This window comes from Pleurodeles waltl, chromosome 7 (assembly GCF_031143425.1).
Source record: "Pleurodeles waltl isolate 20211129_DDA chromosome 7, aPleWal1.hap1.20221129, whole genome shotgun sequence".
Taxonomy (NCBI): domain Eukaryota; kingdom Metazoa; phylum Chordata; class Amphibia; order Caudata; family Salamandridae; genus Pleurodeles; species Pleurodeles waltl.
This window is the reverse complement of record NC_090446.1, coordinates 79,008,919-79,032,379: the sequence shown is the minus strand read 5'-3', so window position 1 is coordinate 79,032,379 and position 23,461 is coordinate 79,008,919. Positions and strand designations below refer to the sequence as shown.

General features: G+C 44.2%; 1 protein-coding gene across 2 annotated transcripts in view; it reads left to right on the top strand.

Annotated features, from left to right (window-relative positions):
* The first annotated feature begins 19,336 nt into the window (after positions 1-19,336).
* LOC138303681 (solute carrier family 2, facilitated glucose transporter member 1-like) overlaps positions 19,337-23,461 on the top strand; it is a 91,439-nt gene continuing 87,314 nt past the window's right edge. The window contains exon 1 of one of the 2 annotated variants that reach the window (XM_069243008.1): positions 19,337-19,573. The gene's annotated coding sequence lies outside the window, so the exon portion shown is untranslated. Of the gene's footprint in view, positions 20,177-23,461 lie in introns of both variants that reach the window. The other variant, XM_069243007.1, reaches the window with a different exon arrangement.

Below are 23,461 nucleotides of genomic sequence, written 5' to 3'. Positions count from 1 at the left end.
CCACCATAAAAAGTCTGGCAGGAGTGCAGGGTGCCCCCCTGGCCAGCACCATCGCAATGTTCACTGTCTGCTTTGCTGACAGTGAACATTGCGAGGGTGCTGGTGCACCCTGCATCCTACAGCATTGCTGCCGGCTCAATTACGAGCTGGCGACAGTGCTGTGTGGTGTTTCCAGCTAGGTCGGCGGGCGAAATCTCTGGGTTCCACCCGCCGACCTAGCAGGAAACTCGTAATTTTTCCGGCGGAGAGGCAGCCACAATGGCAGCAACCCCCCCGTTGGACATTCAGCAGATGGTGAAAACCATCCACCAAACTCGCAATGAGCCCCAAAGTGCCTGTTCATATGTTTGGCCTGATATTATGGCTCTGATATTAAGGTATTCCCTACTTAATATTCAGGATCCACACTTATATAATGCATATTTATATGTGTTCCGTGCCTGTCAGGCAATTATCCATTTAATGATATTTTCTTTTAAAGGAACTTATCCAGATATTTATGCAAAGAATTTTAAAACATAGACTATCTCTGCCTTAAAGTATATTCTGGAACTTCTGCAGCGATATCAAAGGTGCACAAACACACAGAGAATATTTAACTTTATTTTTCCATTTGGAACAGTTAGCTCACACATATTCTGTCCACTTAGAACTCAGAAAGGCTCACTCAAAAACACTGGACTGTTGATTTGCATTTTGTCTTGGCAATACCTTCAGGATTGTGGTAAAATAGGAGCTTTCTGGAGGGCAACACATCCATCAATGTTACCAGCGTCTTCTGGTCACAATGGAGATAATGCGGGACCAGTCTCGGTTTTGTGATGCCCTTCGACGTCCGGCTTCCTCCTTGTGATGCACACCTCCTTGCCTGGCATCGTTTTCATGGAGTCTGCTTCTTCAATAGTGAAGGGCGCAGCTTCAAGAGGCCTATCCAACTCCCCTGTTCTGAAGAAGAGAAACCGCTTTTATGTCAAATTAAGGCTCAATTAGATGGAAAATCACAATCTGTCATCATAACAAGACTTTCGGGCACAATAGCCCACAGTTTTTTTAATCTACACGAGTTTTGAACATTATTCAACAACATATTTATAATCACAGGCTATTCTAAAATTTTCTCTTCAAGTATTACCCAGTTCTCTGTATTAACCATAAGAAAAAGTGATACTTTGCATTAATGTGATGCAGTTAATTTATGGCTTACATAAATATAGCCATTAAGTTGAAATCTGTAGAATTGTATGAGGCTTCTCTTAATACAAATCTTGAAGAAAAACAAGCAGTTTGCAGGAATACAGACACCATTAATCATCTCTAAAATTCCATCTCTTGCTAAACCTTTTCTTGATTTGGAAAATTGTAACAGATAGTATAATCGCCACATTTTCAATTTGCCTGAGAATGCTGAGGGTCAAGACTGGTGTACGTATCTCCAGAATTTACTACATAAGCTCGTAAATATTAAGTCCATTGAAACTTTTGAGATTGACAAAACTCAATGTGTACCAACCTACAGCAAAGCTAATCAATCCAAACCACTGCAAATCATATTTAAAATATTGCAACATAATCATTTGCAAGCAATCAGGGAAGATGCTTGTTAAATACCTTCTTTGGTGGCTAATGACAATAAAATATAAAGCCATCAAGATTTTGTGAAAAAAACATTGCAATTCGAGACACTTAGCTTCACTTCAAACTGGACTCACAGAAATTGAATATAAATATGGTCTATTCGATCCTTCAGGCATGGGAATATGGACAGGTGATATCACAAACGAATTTACCTCTCAAGAAGACTTGATTGATTTTCTGATTTTCTTGCTTAACATCTTCCTATTGGCAAGGGAGAGCACTCTATTTGTGACTCTCCCATAACTTTATGAAACATATGCAGTCTTCATTATAATTCAATGTGGCAAGTTTGTTGTGCTGTGACTTTTCCCCTTATACTGTGGTCGGCCCACTAGCCTTACTAATTTTGAATGTTTCTGTTTTATGTTTTTTTACTTTTGTGTTGATTTTTCTTGTTTACCTTGTGTCTATTCTGAGCTATTTCCCAGTTTTATATTTCTCTTTGTTTTCTACAATAATTTTCTCTACTCTCTCTGTATATACTCATGTTTTCTACTTTCCAACTTTGAATTGTTTTATTAAACATAAAGGAACAAAGCTATCCAATGAAACATAAGAAAATAAACAATTTTAGAAATAAATCTGATATTCGCTTGGTTCAGAAAACTCATATTAATCATCTACTTTTGTCACCTGTGGTTAAGGGATGGGTTTGTATTTGTGTTTCTTCTCTGGCAGATGGAAAGAAGAGTGGACTTGCTATTCCTTTTTCTAAAAAAATGTAAAAAGATTGCACAAACAATGTGACACTAATGGTAGATTTATTATGTTAAAGTCAAGATTGATAAATCCATATTCCAAATTGTCCCACAGATGAAGACCCCGCTTTGTGGTTGAACCTTACCACTGAAATTCTTAAACTTGGAAATGTCCCATTGATAGTGTGTAGAGATCTAAATCTTATTAAAGATCCCTTATTAGATCACCTCTCGTCAACTAGGTTTTGTGCCCCTAAATGTTCCCCAAATTTACATTTTTCTTTAAAAATACTAAACTTCTATATATACGGAGAATCCATTTTCTTACACAGAAAGAATTTTCTTTTTTTTCAACTCCTCACTTGTTACACTCAAGAATTGATTAGTTATTGGCATTGAGAAATTTATGTCACCTAATATTTCAGCCTGTGATTCATTCTATTGATATTTCTCATAATGCTGTGATATAATTGTCACTTAAATTTGATAAAAGGTCATTACCTAGACCTCATTGGAAAATTAATACTGATGTAATTCTTAATAATGATAATATGATTGATTGATTGATTGACCTTTATTTCGATTATAAAAGGAAATAAACATAAAAGCACACAAAAGTAACAAACGTCGGTAGATATATAATAAATAACCACAAACATTAAAAACTATTAAAAATTGTCACGTCAGTGTAGTGAATTCTAAACAGGTATACAGCATATTGTTTAAAAGACCTCAAAAATGTTAAGGCCCAAAGTTCATGATCTTAATCCAACATAATGCATTCTTGAAAAATCTGGAGACTGCCAGTGCTACAATGGGTTCATTCAACATTTGTAAATATGAAAAAGCGGGCCGACATTGATAAAATCCTTGGGCTTTTAGAACGGGCAGAAGAAATCTTCTTCTAAAGGGTCATAGTAACTACAGAACAACACCAAGTGTTCTAAGGTCTGAGATGAAACGTTATCACAGGGACAGATCTTAATTGCAGAGGGGTCATATTGTCCAGGCGGGAAACATAAGTTGCATCGGACAGAACCTAATCTAAACCTGGTAAGAATAAGTCTTTCCCAAGGGCTTCTAACAAAGGAAAGATAAGGTTCCAGTCCAGGAGTGGTATTTAAAATCATCAGAGCCCTGGATGAAAGGGTACCAAGGGCCAAATGTACTCTGTTTCCGGTAAACTGCTCAAGTAACATCTCCTTCACAGTCTTTCTATGTACCTGTTTTAATGATTCTGGGTTATAAAACAGTTCAGGGCGGCCCAAGGATAGGGCTGTAGCTCTGATGTACTTAAGCCATGGAATTTCTTGGCCCAAGTCACAGCCTAGGCAATCCTCAATGATGTCCCTGTTAAAAGCAGCTGTTTCCCCACTCCGTACTGTTATCCATAACATCATAGTGGCAATTTTTGCATGATCTTCTGCAAAATCCAAACATAGCTCCTCATGCATAAACAATCTCAAGCTGGCGGGGTGCACTCCTAACAACTTCGTGCAGAAGCGTTTTTCTTCATGTTGGATAGTCTTACAATTTAAATACCCCCAAATTCCTGCACCATGTAACAGTACCAGTAAACACTTCATCTTGTAGATCTGCAATAGCGGTAAGACAGGTTTGCTCCCAACCATCCGAGCAAATCTGAAAAGTGCCCCACAAGACTGATCAAAACGCAATCATCGATTAGTGAGACATTGAGTCCATGTACTGTGTTAATAAAATGTAACCCCATATAAGAAAAGGGTGTCATCCCTGTTATCACCTGACCCTTGATTGTAAACGGTTTAAATTTTGGATTCCGCTTGCCACATATCATGAAATGCATTTTTGAAGTATTTACATCCAGTTCCAGGTCACCCATAAAACCAACAAACAGATCCACCAAGGCTTTCAGACCGTTCAGCGTACGAGATGAGATAACCGCGTCATCTGCGTATAATAGTGAGGGGACTGGGATATTTTTGACCTTCAGAAGATCCTTGACATGAGAAGCCAGGTACGAGTTCAGACTGTTAATGTATAATAGAAATAAAATTGGTGCCATGACACACCCTTGCCTAACACCCCTTAACAGTTTAAAAACATCAGAGCATTCCCCTGTCATCCCAAATCTTACTGAGGCATTAACATCAAGATGTAGGCCCCGAAGAAAATTTACCAGAGGTTGGGGCACCCCCACACCCTCCAAAATCGACCATAGCTTGGAACGGTTAACCCTGTTGAATGCACAGCTAAGGTCTATAAATGCCAAATATACAGCTCCCTTCTTGGCCACCAAATATTTGCCCATCAGTAGGTTGAGGTTAAGACACTGTTCCATTGTCCCCATGCCCTCTCTGAATCCAAACTGAGCGGGGCAAATAATATTATTTGCTTGAATCCAGTCTTCGATACGGAGAAGAACAATATGCCCCACTATCTTTATCGTGAAGTCCAGCAGAGAAATAAGGCAGTAACAGCCAGGGTTTTGTCTGCAACCTTTTTTGAAGACCAGCATTATTACTGCCATCTTCCAAGAATTAGGGATACCGATTTGCATGGCAGCATGAGTACGTTAGTCAGTAACGGGGCCGTTGACATCTTCTTTATATAAATCCATAGGAACACCATCAGGGCCAGGGGCTTTATTAGAGGGACTGCCCATAGTGGCATCTTGAACTTCTTCCAAATTAAAATTTAGACCCAGCGGAAAGGAGATTACTATGCCCATCTACAATGGTTGTTCCGCCTTCTCCAAAGAGTAAACCCTTTAAAAATGGGCAACCCATTTTTGGGCGGATATGCTAGTCCCTACATTATTCGGGGAAACTTGATAAGCAGGCTTGCCATTCACTATGTTCCAAAAGGTCCTCACATCCCCAAGCCTGCATGCACCCACTGACTGCTCCCACCTCTCTTCTTTGAGGCATAGCTTTCTTTTTCTAATGGCCTCTTTATATGCAGCCATAGCTATCCTTATAGATTGGTGGCCCCTAGTCTTATTCTTAAGGGCTTTATTCAAGCATTTGCTAGCACACCAGCAGTTTTTGTCAAACCACCCCTCTTTTTGGTCCCCTACAAGTCCTTGCAAATCCAACATAATGGATCTAAGGGTGCTATTCGAAAGCTGAAAGTCTGAGAGAACGGCGAGTGGTGGGGTCTCATACACTAGGAGGGAGGTACAAAACTTGCGCCTTCATCTCTTGACAACTTTACCAGTAAAGTGGGAATGGGACTTTTCTGCCAACTAAGTCTTCTACCCTGGTCCTTTGGGGTCAGCCCAGTCACCCCCAGGGTCACATTCTTAATTTCTAGAATGGGGATAACCATCTAGCTTCAACGGCATTATGATCTCTTTGCAATGGGCCATGAACTCACCCCTTGGTAAAGAAATCTGCAAAGGTACTATAGTTAAAAATATAATCGATTATAGTCCTCTTTCCCCACCCTACAAATGTGGGTTTGTATAGGTCGCAGCTAGCCACTCTCTCCAACATGTTAAAAAGGCCAGCCCGCGTCAATTCAGTAATCAGCAGCTTACTTCTAGGGTTGGGAGACACCCCAGTTGAAAGCCCGTCTTCCATAAAAAAGGGGCTACGTCTGTAGGGACTGTGCCTATTTTGGCATTAAAATCCAGTACTAAGAAAAAGTTAAAACAACCCAGCCTATGGGTAGCCCTTTCCTCCAGAACCGATAGTACTTGAAATAAAATCCTAATCTGGCATCCCATTAGACATACCGAATTATAAACATTTACAATAAAAAAGTGAAGTCTGCAGAAACCACGCCCCATAATATCTGTATTCCACTGTGCCCAAAGGAAATCGTTACAACTCGCAGCTGTGCGGATACTCAGAGCCATATAGCCGGACCCCCTTTAGCTCTTACTCCTAGTGAGGGGGTAGCTGGAATAGCATAGGTCTCAAAACCCTCCATAGAGAACAACTCCTGTGTCCACGTTTCTTGGATTAATATGATGTCTTACTGGGAAATAAACATAACCCATTGGGGGTCAGAGATTTTGTTCCCAAGACCTGCACAATTCCACAAGAGGAAACTAAGGTCCCTACCTGTACACAAGATATTACCCGCCTGTGGGCAATAAGCAACATAATTAGCCCCAGCTGGGTCCCCCGTGGGCACAGTGATGATTTGTCAGTCAATTTCACCCAGGTCAGACAGAGGAGAGAATCTATTCCTAATAGGGATGGAGGACGACCCGGTCTCTGCTCCAGGTAATTGAAGTCTCCGGCAGTTGGCAGGATCTTAGGCTTATAGCAGAAGCCTAGTGGCAAAATCCTAGTACCCAATCCCATCTTAGGTGTTGCCTGGCAGTAAAGATCAGCCTCCCCGCTGTGTCAGGTGTCCTACAGTTAATCACCACGCACTCTCCCTCCATAGACTTGATCTTTGGACCAATCCAATCAACTCTTTGCACAAATAGATTTGCACTAATGTATTTGGTGGTTTAGTATAACCTGATTGTTATAATTATCACACAGCTTTTATTGTCCGACCAGGTCACATGTGATTTCAAGGAAACAAACATAACAAAACTCCAACATGGGTTACGATTGAGGAGAATATTACTCACCCTTTTCCACTTCCTACAATGCTGATGATGTCTAATATAAAAATATGCTTTAAAACTCTTCAGTTCTTAAATCATTTTAAAGAAGCCTTCTAAAATATGACATGGTATATCACATAAGTATTAAATATTTCAAAAGAGCTTCAATAGCTGAACTAATTTCTTAAGTTAAATCATAATATCAGATACTAGAAATCTTGGATTGATGCTATTTTATCTCACTACCATATGCCAATGTGATGCTTTTCTAGCTTTTACTGATTTACAAGGCCCGTTTCAGTTGCTCTCATCTGACCTTAAGACATATGAAATGCTGTGGAATTGCACATTCAACTCTTTCCTTAATGCCTTACTGTAAGGAAATGCCTCCTTGGCATGGTTACCCCCTGACTTTTTGCCTTTGCTGATGCCAAGTTATGATTTGAAAGTGTGCTTAGGCCTGCTAACCAGGCCCCAGCACCAGTGTTCTTTCCCTAACCTGTTCCTTTGTTTCCACAATTGGCACACCCTGGCATCCAGGTAAGTCCCTTGTAACTGGTACCCCTGGTACCAAGGGCCCTGATGCCAGGGTAGGTCCCTAAGGGCTGCAGCATGTCTTATGCCACCCTGGAGACCCCTCACTCAGCACAGACACACTGCTTGCCAGCTTGTGTGTGCTGGTGGGAAGAAAATGACTAAGTCGACATGGCACTCCCCTCAGGGTGCCATGCCAACCTCACACTGCCTATGGCATAGATAAGTCACCCCTCTAGCAGGCCTTACAGCCCTAAGGCAGGGTGCACTATACCATAGGTGAGGACATAGGTGCATGAGCACTATGCCCCTACAGTGTCTAAGCAAAACCTTAGACATTGTAAGTGCAGGGTAGCCATAAGAGTATATGGTCTGGGAGTCTGTCATACACGAACTCCACAGCACCCTAATGGCTACACTGAAAACTGGGAAGTTTGGTATCAAACTTCTCAGCACAATAAATGCACACTGATGCCAGTGTACATTTTATTGTGAAATACACCCCAGAGGGCATCTTAGAGATGCCCCCTGAAAACATACCCGACTTCCAGTGTGGGCTGACTAGTTTTACCAGCCTGCCACACACCAGACATGTTGCTGGCCACATGGGGAGAGTGCCTTTGTCACTCTGTGGCTAGTAACAAAGCCTGTACTGGGTGGAGGTGCTTCTCACCTCCCCCTGCAGGAACTGTAACACCTGGCGGTGAGCCTCAAAGGCTCACCCCCTTTGTTACAGCATCCCAGGGCACTCCAGCTAGTGGAGATGCCCCCCCCCCCTTTTGGCAGCAAGGCCGGAGGAGATAATGAGAAAAACAAGGAGGAGTCACTGGCCAGTCAGGACAGCCCCTAAGGTGTCCTGAGCTGAGGTGACTCTGACTTTTAGAAATCCTCCATCTTGCAGATGGAGGATTCCCCCAATAGGATTAGGGATGTGCCCCCCTCCCCTCAGGGAGGAGGCACAAAGAGGGTGTAGCCACCCTCAGGGCTAGTAGCCATTGGCTACTAACCCCCCAGACCTAAAACACCCCTAAATTGAGTATTTAGGGGCACCCAGAACCTAGCAAGATAGATTTCTGCAACCTGAAGACGAAGAAGGACTGCTGACCTGAAAGCCCTGCAGAGAAGACGGAGACACCAACTGCTTTGGCCCCAGCCCTACCGGCCTGTCTCCCCACTTCAAGAAAAACTGCAACAGTGACGCGTTCCACAGGGTCCAGCGACCTCTGAAGCCTCAGAGGACTACCCTGCATCTAAAAGGACCAAGAACTCCCAAGGACAGCGGCTCTGCTCCAAAAAACAAACATCTTTGCAACAAAGAAACAACTTTAAAAGGACTCCACGTTTCCCGCCGGAAGCGTGAGACTTTGCACTCTGCACCCGACACCCCCGGCTCGACCTGCGGAGAAACAACACTACAAGGAGGACTCCCTGGCGACTGCGACCCTGTGAGTAGCCAGAGTTGACTCCCCTGAGCCCCCCCAGCGACGCCTGCAGAGGGAATCCAGATGCTCCTCCTGACCGTGACTGCCTGCTTCTAAGAACCCGACACCTGGTAAAGACACTGCACCCGCAGCCCCCAGGACCTGAAGGATCCGACCTCCAGTGCAGAAGCGACCCCCAGGTGGCCCTCTCCCTTGCCCAGGTGGTGGCTACCCGAGGAGCCACCCCCCCCCCTTGCCTGCCTGCTTCGCTGAAGAGACCCCTGGGTGTCCCATTGAAACCCATTGCAAACCCGAAGCCTGTTTGCACTCTGCACCCGGCCGCCCCCCGTGCCGCTGAGGGTGTACTTTTTGTGCTGACTTGTGTCCCCCCCGGTGTCCTACAAAACCCCCCTGGTCTGCCCTCCGAAGACGCGGGTACCTACCTGCTGGCAGACTGGAACCGGGCACCCCCTTCTTCATTGAAGCCTATGCGTTTTGGGCACCACTTTGACCTCTGCACCTGACCGGCCCTGAGCTGCTGGTGTGGTAACTTTTGGGTTGCCCTGAACCCCCAACAGTGGGCTACCTTGGAACCAACTTTGAACCCTGTAGGTGGTTTACTTACCTCGCAAAACTAACAAACACTTACTTCCCCCAGGAACTGTTGAAAATTGCACTGTCTCTAGTTTTAAAATAACTTATTGCCATTTTTGTGAAAACTGTACATGCTATTTTGCTGATTCAAAGTTCCTCAGTTATCTAAGTGAAATACCTTTCATTTGAAGTGTTACTTGTAAATCTTGAACCTGTGGTTCTTAAAATGAACTAAGAAAATATATTTTTCTATACAAAAACCTATTGGCCTGGTATTGTCTTTGAGTGTGTGTTCCTCATTTATTGCCTATGTGTGTACAACAAATGCTTAACACTACCCTCTGATAAGCCTACTGCTCGACCACACTACCACAAAATAGAGCATTAGAATTATCTCTTTTTGCCACTATCTTACCTCTAAGGGGAACCCTTGGACATGCTATTTCTTACTTTGAAATAGTACATACAGAGCCAGCTTCCTACACTTACCTATTTCCAAAAATGTCCAAAATAGAGCTATGATTAAGCATTTTTAATAAATCTGGTTGAATATTATTCAAGGTTTTTTATAAATTATCTGCCAGAGACATTTCCAATTTACAATAAACTAAGGACTATTGGACTTCCCAATTGAATGTTATATTGTCACTCAAAGATTTGCAGCAAATATGAATATATAATATATCTGTTAATTGCCTGTTTCTATTTACCAAACAAATGGGTTTGTTTTACACAATTGTTTCGGAATCCCTGTTAATACTTGTTAACGTTACAATGTTAATGATGCTCACTGAAACATTTACTATGCAAATGTACAGTTATATTTATATTTTGAGATCTAAAGTTTGAAATATAATATATAAAATACATAATAGTACAAACTGTATTTAGTGTTCTAATAATATATGCAAATCATTTGTTCTTTCGTTAAATACATCCCCTAACAATACATAATTGTTTGACTTTTTGGTCACTTCAGCAACTAGATCTATAACATTAAATTGGAAAGATGCTAAAATGTGATGCATACATAAATGGCCGTCACAGATACTTTTACAAGGCATGGTTATAAATTATTGTCATTTAAACACTAGCGTAGAACACACATATAACCATTTTCGAAACCGCATAACAACTATATTTCTATTGCTAGTTAATAATATAATTTTTAAACATATTTGGTATATAATAGTTATTTCCTGTATCTGCTATTTTAAAATACTAATATCCTTTAATAGATCAGTTTTCTTCATTGATTTTTACTTTTCTTTCTATTACATTTCTCACATGTAATAAACATTATATTATATATCTACCTAATGTAATTGCTTATGTAAATAATAACGTATTGCCTAATTCAATGCTCCTTTTTGTATGTCTAATCCCATTGTATAATTGTATTATTCCTAAAATCTAATATTATGTTTGATCTTAAAACAAAAACATCCTCTCCATAGCACTCTTGAATTGATTTTTACACTGGTGGATGCATGTTTTCCTACCCTGCTTTTCTTTGAAAATTCAAAATACCTTACTTTGTATGTAACTCTCAAAGGCTCCTTCTAATATAAGTGCTTGCCATTTGGTCTACTGCATGCAGCCTTTGTGCTTCCAAGAATAATGTATGAAGTACATCAACTTACCTTTAAGATACATACATCACCAAGGAACAAGTATGTAAATTTATTGGAAGTAAATCTATATGTACCTATGTATACTTACCTTCAAAATATTGTGGTTGTCAATATTTTGGATGCAATGTTTTGGCATAATAACATTTAAGACTCTATATTGTTATACAAATATATTCTCACATGCAATTCTTCCTATCTTCTCTGCGCCTATTTCAATTTTAACATATTCAAAACACATGAAAAGCATTTTCTAGTTCTCACATACATACAATATGGCTTCTTATTTATTCCACAGGAACAGATCCATGCTTGCTACCCTGTGAAAAGCAGACTCTGGGCAAAAGTTAGATAGGCAGCGGAAATCAATGAAATATGTAACTCCCAGACTCCGCATTTCCCCATCAATGCATGAAATCTGCACCATGAAACCTCTGGAGCCCTTTGGGTTGTTGCCGTCACCCTATGTGACATGGCAGTCATATATGCCACTAATTCATAATTCAGAACCCCTTTAGCAAAGGATCTATGGATTCCTTTGTGTTTTTGTAAAGGCATATGCCAACTATTTTGAGATTGTCTTGCCCTCCCTGGGGCACTTCTGAAAACTGAACTGTTCAGACTTTGTTTCTAAGGGAACACGAATCTCCCAATTGCAGTGATTACTGATCTCAAGCATTGTTCAACCCACTGTCCCTGTTTGGACATATTCTCCCCCTACATCTCTTTCTCTCTTAACTAAACTTTGTTGTATTTATCATCTTGTCATCTGACATAATGCAGTGAATTTTGCTATAAGTACATTAATGAATGGAATGTCTGCTTGGTTTCTTCTTTTTCAACATGTAGCACTTCGTGGCAGCTACCTCATTCCACTCAAGCCTGTTAAGAAAAATCTGTTGGACAAACATTACATTAGGCCATGTCTATTGGTGTTTGTGTAAGTGATGTATTTTTTCGGATTAAAGACCTTAGGATACAAAAATACTAAGAAAGAAAGAAATTGGAAAGACATTGTGGGGACAGAAAGCCCCTTGCATGTTGATGGATGTGTATCCTTACTCTGATTGCCTTAGCTGTAATTATATTTGGATCTCTGGCGCTGATTTTTGTTGTCTTGTCTTAACATGGATCATGCGTGTGCACCATGACAATGGCCTCTCTCACAGATTGTGGTATTTTTCGACCAGGAGATGAGCCCCAACCTCTATGCTCATAGTGGTAAAAACCTACTGCCTTTGCCAGATGTTTAGCTTAAGTGTGGTGGTGGCAGCATACCGTGTATTGATCAGTAGTGCAGTGTGTGTGTGTTGTAGGCATGTACTGGGTGAATGTGTGCCTGGTATGGCACAATACGTGGAGGATTCTGGCTTCCGTTTTGGGAAATCCAGTACTGACTGGAGAAGCGTGAGGGGGTAGAGGCATCCCCCAAACAGATTTTTCGGATTGCTGCATTCCTGGGTGCTGGTGGGACACACACTGGAGGAAGGAGAGCCATGCTCCCCTGCACACTTCAAAAGGTGCTCTTTGATTTTGAGACAGGCACCGGAAGGGTGGGCAGGGGGCTGGGTATATCTTAGGAAGGAGATGGAGAGAATCATAATGAGTTGGGCCAAGTCCTGGGGTAACCTTTTTAAGACACATATCACTGTGGCTAGCATCCATGTGTGAACCTATAGCCACATCTCATGGTCAGTATTGTAAGGCTATCAGATTTGGAGTTGTTCCTGCAGTGACAGACTGCTTTCACTGGGGAGGGCAGAGGAGAGGGCAGGGCAAAACAAAGCAGAGGGCAGCTTAAAAGGAATCAGACCTCCAACACAAACTTCCAAGACTCATACCCTCATTCACATTTGGTGTCTGAAAATGAACTATAAGAAGGGAAACTTGAAGCCCCAAAAATATCTACTGTTAAGCAACCAGATAGGCTGTGTGAATTGGGGAAGTGCTGCAAAACGTTTGCTTGTGACCAGGGCTTGAGACTAAGACCTACCAGTCTCCCAGCTGGGTGAGGGGATATCACCCAGGGACAAAGATGACCAAACTGCCCCTGGGACCTAGAGCACACGTTTCTGCCTGCTTGCAAAGACCAGTGAGCTCTTGAGGAATAGGAGAGCTAGAGGAAGTGAGCTCCAGTGGGGGATACTACCTAGTGGATCCCTGCAGCCAGGTATGACGAGACGGTTTCTGCACCGATTGAGTTGTTGCCTGTGTGCAGCATTACGTCAGTAACCCCTGTCTGCCAGATGAGAGCTGCCGTGAAGTGAGCCATGGAGTTTGTTGCCCTGATTGGGTTGGTGTTCTTGTAAAGGGTTAAATTGATGGCCACTATATGCCAGAGGTATCCACTGTGACATTTGCTGAGCCGATAAGGCCCTCGCCCATGTGCGATGTGTAAGTCGGTAACCCTGTATGCCAGAGGGGGTCTCTGTGAAGACTGCCGTGCCAAACGGGCCATTACCCATTTACAGTGTGAGTCTGTGACCTTGTATGCCTGGGGAGCCTCCGTGAAGACTGCTGTGCTGACTGGGCCATTGCCCATGTGCAGTGGGAGTCAGTGACACTGTATGCCCGAGGGAGCACTGTGAAAACGATCCTGCTGTTATGCTGATTGGGCTGTTGCCAGAGTGAAGAGCAGATGTGGGGCCCCGTATGCCAGAGAAGGCCAGCAGAGGAAGACAAACAGTGCAGCCTGGTGGGTAGTCACAAGGAAGGGCCACTGTGGTGACCCGTCTGGGCCCAAGCAACGGATGGAGGATCAGAACCAAGAACCACTGACAAGGGGAAGACCAAAGGAGACTTACTGTTGCATAGGAGGAGCAGCGAGGGCACCCAGTGGGGACCCCTGCAAAGCTGCACGTGTGATACTTACCTGAGCCAGCCTCTGCAGCTGCCACATCCACTAGAGAGATGCTCTCTGAGACTTCATTTGGATGATCTCTGCTGTTGCGGGTAAGAATGACTGAGCTAAGGGCTGGAAGGCCCGGGGAATCTTGTCTGTCAGACAGTGCTCCCATGCTAGTACACTTTTGGCTCTTCTAACGGAGTCTGGGTGGGATCCTGAGGCTCAGACTGCTAGTGGGGGGTAACCTGAATGTCACATGAAGCAAATTGGGAATAACCACTATCTCTAGTGGGAGGGAAGTGGGACTCAGGGGACTGTCACTAAACATTAGAGGCCTGACCTCAAGGGCCTGTGCATATTATTTGTGTATGCTGTCTTTCACTTGTGTTTTTGTATATAAACTCTACTTTTGTCATAAAAGAAAGAATTTGACTGACATTCATTTATTGCTGCTATTGAACGTATTTTGAGTTGTGAGCATGTATTCACGCCCAATATCTGTCTCAACTCTTCCACCCCACCCTGGCCCCCACCCCTAGAAGCCCTGGACTGCTCGACCCACGCTACAACTGATAGTCAAGCCCTAAAGAGATACTTGGCCAGTTGCTCAGGATCCATAGTAGGTCAGTCTGTGGGACTTTAGGAGTAAAAGGCCTCAACCCCAAAGATTGGGCCCAATATCTCTTGCTTGCCCTGTGGTCCTCTGAGCGAGGTTCTGACAGACGTAAATATAGGATGAAAAAAATGTGACAGGTAAGCAGCAGGGGAAAGGGTATTTGTCTTGTAAGCGAGCACAAAAGGGTTAAAGGTATAAGGTAGAGGGAATGGGTTCGGTTAAGGGAAGTAGGGTACAAAGGTCTCCCCTATTCAAACAAAAAAATCAAAATGGGAATTCTCAAACAAAAATAACCTGAGATTTTTTAAAACTAATTTAAAAGTTAAGATTCAGAAATGAATCACTCTTGAGTCATTACCTCTGATTAATCGCCTATGATTCATCTCATCATGGTTAAATAACCCAAAAGCACCGCATAGGACTGTTTGCATGCCCCATGCTGCTTCGTTCATTTGTTTCCTCTGCTGCTTCGTACCTTTCCCTTGGATGAACAGTCCTAATGTATAGAAGATTTGTTGACTTGCCTTAGCCAGAGACTACGGTTCTCAGGGTTGTAGGCAATGTTGCAGACTGTGAAGAAATCGAAATGTCCATTTTGGCTGTAGCTGTGAACCTGTTACCACTGAGCTACCTGTCAAAGCTGACAAACTTTAGGTCTGTTCCTATGCATTGACTGGAAAGACAATTGCAGGATAGAGGTGAAGGGTCCATGCACCCCATGTGCAACGGTTACTATCAAATATTATATTTACAGAGGAGAGCAGGTTGCAAACGTAGGGCATATTTACAAGAAAGTGACGCATCATACTGTAGATGATGCTCCACTTTTTTTACGCCCCCTTACGGGCACCTAACAACACCATGGTTGTGCCATATTTACAATACGGAGCACCATGGCGGTCATTAGCACAATAGTATCAAAAAAAATTACACTATTGTGGTGCATCAAAAAATGTTATGCTATTGTGGCGCTTTGCTACACTAGCATAAAATATTTTGACACTAGTGCATCAAAGCTCCGGGAGGCCCATTGAATATAATGGGTGGGTCAATTTACCAGCTGCTCTGAGCATGTGTTCAAAATGACTGAAAAAATGGCGCTATGAAATGTTGTAAATTTCACTGCGCCATTTCTTCGGCCCTCCCTGCCCTGGAATGCCCCCCTTGCGTACATTATGCCTGACGCCTGCATATTGTGGCGCAAAGAGTTGCAAAGTGGTGCAATGCAAGCATTGAGCCACTTTGTAAATATGGCGTGTCAGAAAAGCCACCTTAGCACCGCCTTAGCGTAAAAAAATTACATTATGGTGGCACTAAGGTGGCACAAGGGGCTTGTAAATATACCCCACAGTGTTTGCAATCTTCATGAAAGTCCATAGAAACTTTTGCAATTTAGCAAAAGTTAAAACATTTTCCGTTTTGCTACAGTTGTGAGAAAATCTAGACTATGTAGCAATTTTTGTTGTGTGTGTCCATAGTTACCTCTATTAAAAGCGCTATCTAAAAGGTATAATTTCTGAATGTTCTTCTCCTTCTCAAAGCATTTGTGCATAGAAAAGCACCACAACGGGTAAATCTGCAGAAAAATGTTCTGCAGACATTTTCTGGATTGAATCAGAGTGAAAATTAGCTCCATTTGCAGTGAAAAAGTTTGCATGGGCAAAGTAAACGTGAAATCTTCCCCAAACTCACAAATGAAAAAATCATGACCTTTGTAAAATTTTGCTTGCAAACAAAAACCCTGCACCTTCTTATCTAATGATGAGGTTTGAGGTTTCAGGTGCTGTCGATAGCTGTTTGATAATCACAATGCTGTTTCGAAAGATCAGTGGCTGATTTGTCCATCGCAGGATATTTATTTATGCATTTTGTATAGGGGGGATATTACCCAAAGGTGCATAAAAACATATATTCTTACATGAAAACACAGATTGTTAAATAAGGGGAACAGAAGCTTCAAAGTTACATAATACCCGGTATTTACATAAGACTAGGGCCATTGGAATTATGCGATTGGGCAGCCGCAGTGATTTACGCATAATTAGAGATTAGTCGCATTTGCCACATAATCTATCATCTGCCACATAATCTGCAGATTTTAACAAAAAAAATGTGTTTCTAGCCCAAACTTTTCAAAAGTAACTATAAATGCAGCAACGCTTGTTGCTGTATGGTGGAAGCCCCTTTCCAAAGCTGGACTGGTTACGTTCTTGTTGCTTATTTCAGTGTTAAGCTGCTACTAATGAGGTGCAACCCATGCCCAGACAGTGTTGCCAAGTTAAAACAAGCATTTGCAATGCAATAGGGTCTCGCATTTCTCCAAATTACAGCTATTAGCAGTTGTAAACTACCAACCGGACTTTTCTTGCCACACTGAATGGAAAAAAACAGAGCAACCGTGCTCCTACGGTTCACTCGTACGGACAGTTGAAGATGGCATGCAGGTAGAAAGAAAAATTCGAAAAAAGAGTGTAATTGCGCTGATACAGTTCACTCGTAGTGAAACCTATCGGCAAAAGTGAAATTATGTCCGTAAACGGCAAAAGTGCAATTAACAGTGTATAAGGGTTGATGTCATGCAAAGCGCTGGACTTCTGCCAAGCGAGATCGCGCTGAGAAAAAAAGATAAAAAGTAGTCCAAAACCCTGACGGGAAACAGTGAGCCTCGCATGTTTTCAGTACTTGGTCGTTGCGCTCGAGGAGAGCTAACCACCGGAAAAGGCATGACGTATACGTGCCTTCCACTAATGAAAGCAAGCAGATTTTGAAAGACAAGCCCACGAACCAATGAAAGACACTGATGTAACATGGACGGGGCTCCGAGCCCTTTTCTATCTACTAAAGCTTCTCACAAGCGCATGCGATGCAGGCACGACCCTGAAAATGACGAAATAGTGAAGTAATACTATTATAAAATGTGCCACATTATGCCACATAATTTGCCTTTTCTTGCTGTATAATTTATTCATCCCTGCTGCATAATTTTGCCCTCTTTGGCGACAAAATTCCAGTGGCCCTGCATAAGGCACAGAGTTATAGTTGTTTGAGGAAGAAGGAAGTGTAATTAGAGGTAGTGAAGAGGATGTCAACTGGTTGGCTTCAGGGCAATGGTCAGAGGCTGAGCTAGGAGTGCAGATATCCACTGAAGAGGTTGGCTAAGATGTAAAGAGCTAAAACTGTATTTGGGTACGAAGGGCTTTCAACTCTTTTGAAGATCATCAGTGAAGTGGTGGTGCCTAGTTTTGGAGGTAAAGAGTTCCATATCCTGGTTGCATTTCCTGAGAAAGATTGTGCCATAAGTCATTCCTTTCCTAAAGGTTGGAGGTTCTAGCAGCAGAGGTTCTGCCTTTGGTGATGGTCTAGGACCTCCTGATAGCTTAAGTTTGTGTGCTAGGGAGCAAAGAGAGGACGGGAGCAAGGAGTGGACGGGGGCACGGAGAGGACGGGAGCAAGGTGTGGACGGGAGCATGGAGTGGATGGGAGCAAGGAATAGACGGGAGCATGGAGTGAATGGGAGCAAGGAGTGGATGGGAGCAAGGAGTGGACGGGAGCAAGGAGTGGACGGGAGCAAGGAGTGGACGCGTGCCGTATGCAGGATAACAGTTCCTTAATTACATATCTCACCAGGTGACCGCAGCAACACGTGCTCAGGCCCATAAGCTATCTTGTCAGAACCAGTGGCATGGAGAAAATGGAGGGTGACGCCCTGCAAAGTACATAGAGGGTGCCCCCTGCACTCAGAAGCTCTCAGGCCATGCTACTGTGCTGAGGGGCCCTTAAACTTGGGTCCCCTCGCACCACAGGCTGCGGTGGACTATGTTACACAGCTGGTCAGAACATAAACCGGCTGAACGTGCATTGACATCAAGTGAAAAGCAGGGGCGTAGCTTCGTGGGGGGGTGTTTGGGGTGTTTCATCGTCCTGATAAATGTATTCTCCGATAAGTAGCTGGGTACTGGCACCAATCCCCACTCCTCTCCCTCTCCACTGACCCTTAAGCCAGTGGTTTTCAAACTTTTTTATGCTGCGCTCCCCCCAGGTGGAAAGAAAAATCATCAAGCTCCCCTCAGAATTTTTTCACAATTATTCTACTAAGTTGGCAATGTTTGAATATGTCTAGACCCATCTAAACATTACAGTTAAGTTATTTTACAACTTAAAAAATGCAATAAATTAAATTCTGCTTACAACAGAGCACTGTTATCTGCGTAATGCAGCTTTTGGCCAGAGCCCACCCTCCAAGATCGCGTGAGGTCCCCCATTTTACAGATATCTGCCTTAAGCCTCCCTCAGGCCGCGCTTCTCATATAATTTATTTTAACATGATATGCAATCATGGTTGTTGCAAAATCTGAAGCTCAAGGCCACCCACTTTTATTGTCCAAGGCACGCCCCTGGTGAAAGGGCACCGAGCTTCAGCATAACCCTTCCAAGGGTGGTTGGGGGTGGCAGGGCACATAGGGTTACTGGCCCACAACAGTGGAACTTGAGGCCTTCTACCACTGTTGTCCCAGGGCCTGTCCTGCTATGGCGATCCTCACTGAACACCATGTACCAGAGACAGGCCTTAAATCCACCGAGAAAACGTCAAAAACGGAATTAGGTTTGAGGTAAAATCAATTCCAGTCCATTCCATAGTACATAAGCCGCAAAACGGGTGCAAGGTCCAGTAATGTTTGCATCTGTGCACTGGTGCAAAGTTTCTGCATCCTTAGCTCCGGGTACCTCGAGCTCCCGGCGTGGGGCTGCTAGTGGGAAGGAGCCTGGAGTGAAACAAACCCTGGAGCAGGACTCCAAAGGGTTAGTGGCCCCGGAGCGCAACAGTGCCAGGCGGCCCGTCTAGCACCCTGGTGGAGAATGTGCAGAGGAGTGAGATATTCAGGGGTCAGAGGTCGTCGGATCCTGTGAGAGGCCTTTGGTGACGCAGCAAGCCCTGAGGAGCCCCTGTCAGGCAGAAAGGGGCGGGAAAATGAAGAGCGTTCCCCGGACAGTGAGGAGGAGAGAAGTGAGGCGGTGACGAGGGCAGAGAGGAGGGAAGCTCGTGCACCAGGTGGGAACGGCAGACAGGGAGACGGAGAGCAAGAGAAAAGTTGGCAAAGGGGAAGAAAGGGATGGGAGAGAGAGAGGTTTAGAAAGAAATAAGAGGGGGCAAAGTGATAACCTTGGGAAACAAAGAGATCTAAAGAATCACAGAGTATGGAAGGTAAGGAGAAAGACATTAAAAGATGACAGCTAGAGAGAAAAAAGGACGATAAAGGGAGACGGCAAGTGAAAGACTCACAAAGAAAGATAAAATCTGCGGAGAGAGAATCGCACATAGAGGGCGACAACGACCGAGAGATAAAGCTACTCGGTGCAAGAGAGTGAGAGGTGAGGAGGGTACAGAGAGAAGAAGAGTGGAAGGGGGCAGCGACCGAGAGAGAAGGTGAGACAGACGCGGAGAGAAAAGGAGAGAGAAAAGTTGAGGCACGGGAGGCTCGAGGGGGGACAGAAGTTGCGCGTATACCGAGAGCAGGGAGCGTTGTGCCGGTGGAGGGCGGCCAGTGTGAGAGGGGAACAACACGTCTGGGAAGCGGCGGCGGAGGAGAGGGCCTGGAGCACCGGCCGGGCCCAGGGACGGAGGCCTGGAGGCGCCCTCTAGCTGCGGGTGGAGGTGAGTAGGCCTGTGGCACCCATCAACCCCTAGAAGAAATGACCACACCACTCCGGGACCATCTGTCTGTTAGTCTGTCCATCCATCCCTTAGACTGACTCCCCACTCCCTCCTTCCAGCCCCCACTAGGCCTGTGCGGTGCAGGGGGCCCAGTGGGGGGTTGGGGGGTCCAGCAGCCAGGGGAGCCCCTTTAAGCTCAAAGACAATGAAAATGCGTGCGATATGGGCTACTCAGAGGCCCCTCGTCAAATTCGGTAGGAGGTTGGAGGGCATGATTTTGCATTACTCTACTCAGCCCTCAGTCTCTGTAGTGTGCGTGTAATACAGTGTGGAGTGTTTCATGTGATCCTGCTTGACCCTACTTGTGTCTGGTGGTCCCCCGGCTGCCCCCGTTCACTGCTGGGTCTATTAGAGAGAGGTATATTTGTGTGTTTTTCGCAAGCTTGTCTGGTGGTCTTTCTGGAAGAGGCCTGGTGGTCACCACTCTCAGACTGCAGCTCGGCCCATTACACTAGGACAGGATTTCTAGTTACTTCCGGAAGGGTTTGGTGGTCACTTCTGGTGAAGGTTTGTGTTCTGTCCTGGTAAAGGTCATTGGCCCCTTTGGGTGATATGGGGCACTCTTTCCTGATATTGTTTGATTTCCCCCCTCTCCGAGTGATGCAAAGTCCATTTCAGTAGAGCTAGATTTAAACGTACCCACCACAGGGTTTGGTGGTCACTTCCGGTGAAGTTTGGTGAAGGTCAGAGGTGTCTTTGGGTGATATGTGGCGGCCTTTCCCCTGATCGTCTTTGATGCAGTGCCTTAATGTAAAATAAAGACCCTCTCCCCCCTTCAAGTTATGAGAATGTCACTAGTCTCCCATATCTGACACATTTCCATTGGAATTGGGATGAGAAGGGGCCCTCTGAGAGGGTGAGGTGCCCCTGAAGTTCTGGGTCCCCCGCCGGCACCACGGGGGTGGAAGGGCCTGCGTCATACACCTGGTTCGATGCCCCCTCTCAAAGTGATGCTGAGCCCACTCCACTCGGAGAGGATTTCAAGTTACCCCCTGGCGGGGTTTGGTGGTCACTGGTGAAGTTTGAAGTTCTGTCCTGCTGAAGGTCATTCATTGGTCAGGGGCGCGGCATGGTCAGTAATTATGCGGGGCGGGGAGGGCGGAGCTTCACATATCCCAACAATCACACTGGCCTATCTTATTAAAATACGTCATGATGAGCAGGGCAAAAGGGGGGCTTAGAGGCAGTGGGGAGATAGAGGAGGGAGCGGATTGATTTGGGTACTTAAAAAAAGACTTGCCAAGGTTTAAGAGACAGAGAGGGAGTGTGTGTGTCACGTCATTGTGGGATGTAAAAATCCAGGGTGAAGTTCGACACACCTCACCAGACCCAACTGAAAGCAGCGCCCGTCCCCAGCTGTTTACTTCAGAATACATGTTGTGTGCGTGTGTGCGCCCCTGTCATTGGTCTGGGGGTATCTGTTTTCGCTGCGGTCCCTCGGGACAGTCCCACACGCGGCACCATTCCCTAAAGCATTTTTGGAAAACGAACAGTGAAACACTCTTGAGGAAAAAATTCCTGAGGCAGTGTTATAACATAAATCCGAAACGTGCGCGCGTGTGCTTGACATATTTCTGCCGAAGCTGCAATGTGTAGGACAAAGAACTGAAAATGTCTGTAAAGGCTGCAGCCTTTCTGGACTCCTGAGAACTGAACCTGCCGCCCCCTGAGGCCAAGCTTCGAGGAGCTATGAGACGTCATTGTTTAGTCGATCTGTTTTTGTGGCTCTACTGAAGGAGCAGGGTTGTGGTGAAAAAATGTTGCTTGTCAAGTCAGGTGAGGCCAGTCCGTGTACATTGAGCCAGTGGCGTAACAAAACTTAAAGGGGGCCCCTGCAAAGTATCTAAGGGGGGGGGCTTCCCACTGGACACGATCAGGGGCTGCGGGGGGCTTTGTTATGCCCCTGCATAGAGCGCTCTGTGTAGTTAATGTTTAACTTCGGCTGATGCATTTAATCCACATAGTTTCTCGCGAGGCCTTAAATTCATGCAGCAAATAATTATTAGGTTTTTGTGCGCATATCCTTCTCAGACTGTCATACCTCTGACTTCCTTCTAGAAAAATCTCTTTTAATGTGCCTGTTGGAGTCATGATGTGGATTGTACACTTTGCAAATCAGCAGCGCCGAGAACCAGCCCGAGACACGTTGTGAATGTTACAGGTTCACCCGCTGATGATGGCTGTGTTCTAGTATGTGCACAGACGGTGCTAAGATCCCACATTCATGGACTCGTGGAAAGGCCTTTTCTACAGCAGCGGAAAAAAACACATTTAAATATAATTCAGACAGGGACAAAGAATGTCTCTTCCTGTTTCACGAAAATGTTGTGCTTCACTATTCATGAAAATTCACATTTAAACACATTTAAATATAATTCAGAGATGGACAAAGAATGTCTCTTCCTGTTTCAGGAAAAGGTTTTGCTTCACTGTTCCAGAAAATTCATGCTTAGGCCTTCACAGATACTGTTCTCAAAGCAGCAGCTTCCAGAGGGCACTCAGAGGTTGAGAACTATAAACAATCGTTTTAAGGGCTGAATCTTAAAGTGCCTTGTAGTGAGTCATATCTAAGATAAATATGTAATGTGCAGGATTCTTGTTTAAGGCTCTTACTAAATCAAGGAAGTGTTAACAGAGGCTCTGAGGAAAGACCACATCATGGCCTCCCAGCTGAAGACAAGGTTGAAAACATAACTGAGGTGTGCAGAGTAAGGAAGGTGAACCTTATAGGACTAAAAGTGTGTACTTATATTTAGCGCTAGAAGTGTGTGCATGTTTTTTAGGGCTAAAAGTGGGTGCGTGTTTTTTAGGACTAATAGTGTGGGCATGTTTTTTTAAGGCTAAAAGTGGGTGCATGTTTTTTAAGGCCTAGAAGTCTGTGCATGTTTTTTAGGACTAAAGTGGGTGCATGTTTTTAGGACTAAAAGTGGGTGAATGTTTTTTAGGACGAAAAGTGGGTGCATGTTTTTTAGGACTAAAAGTGGGTACCTGTTTTTTAGGACTAGAAGTCTGAGCATGTTTTTTAGGACTGAAAGTGGTTGCATGTTTTTTAGGACTAAAAGTGGGTGCATGGACTAGACGAGTGTGCATATTTTTAGGACTAAAAGTGGGTGCATGTGTTTTAGGTCTAGAAGTGGGTGCATGTTTTTTTAGGACTAAAAGTGGTTGCATGTTTTTTAGGGCTAAAGAGGGTGCATGTTTTTTACGCCTAGAACTGTGCGTGTC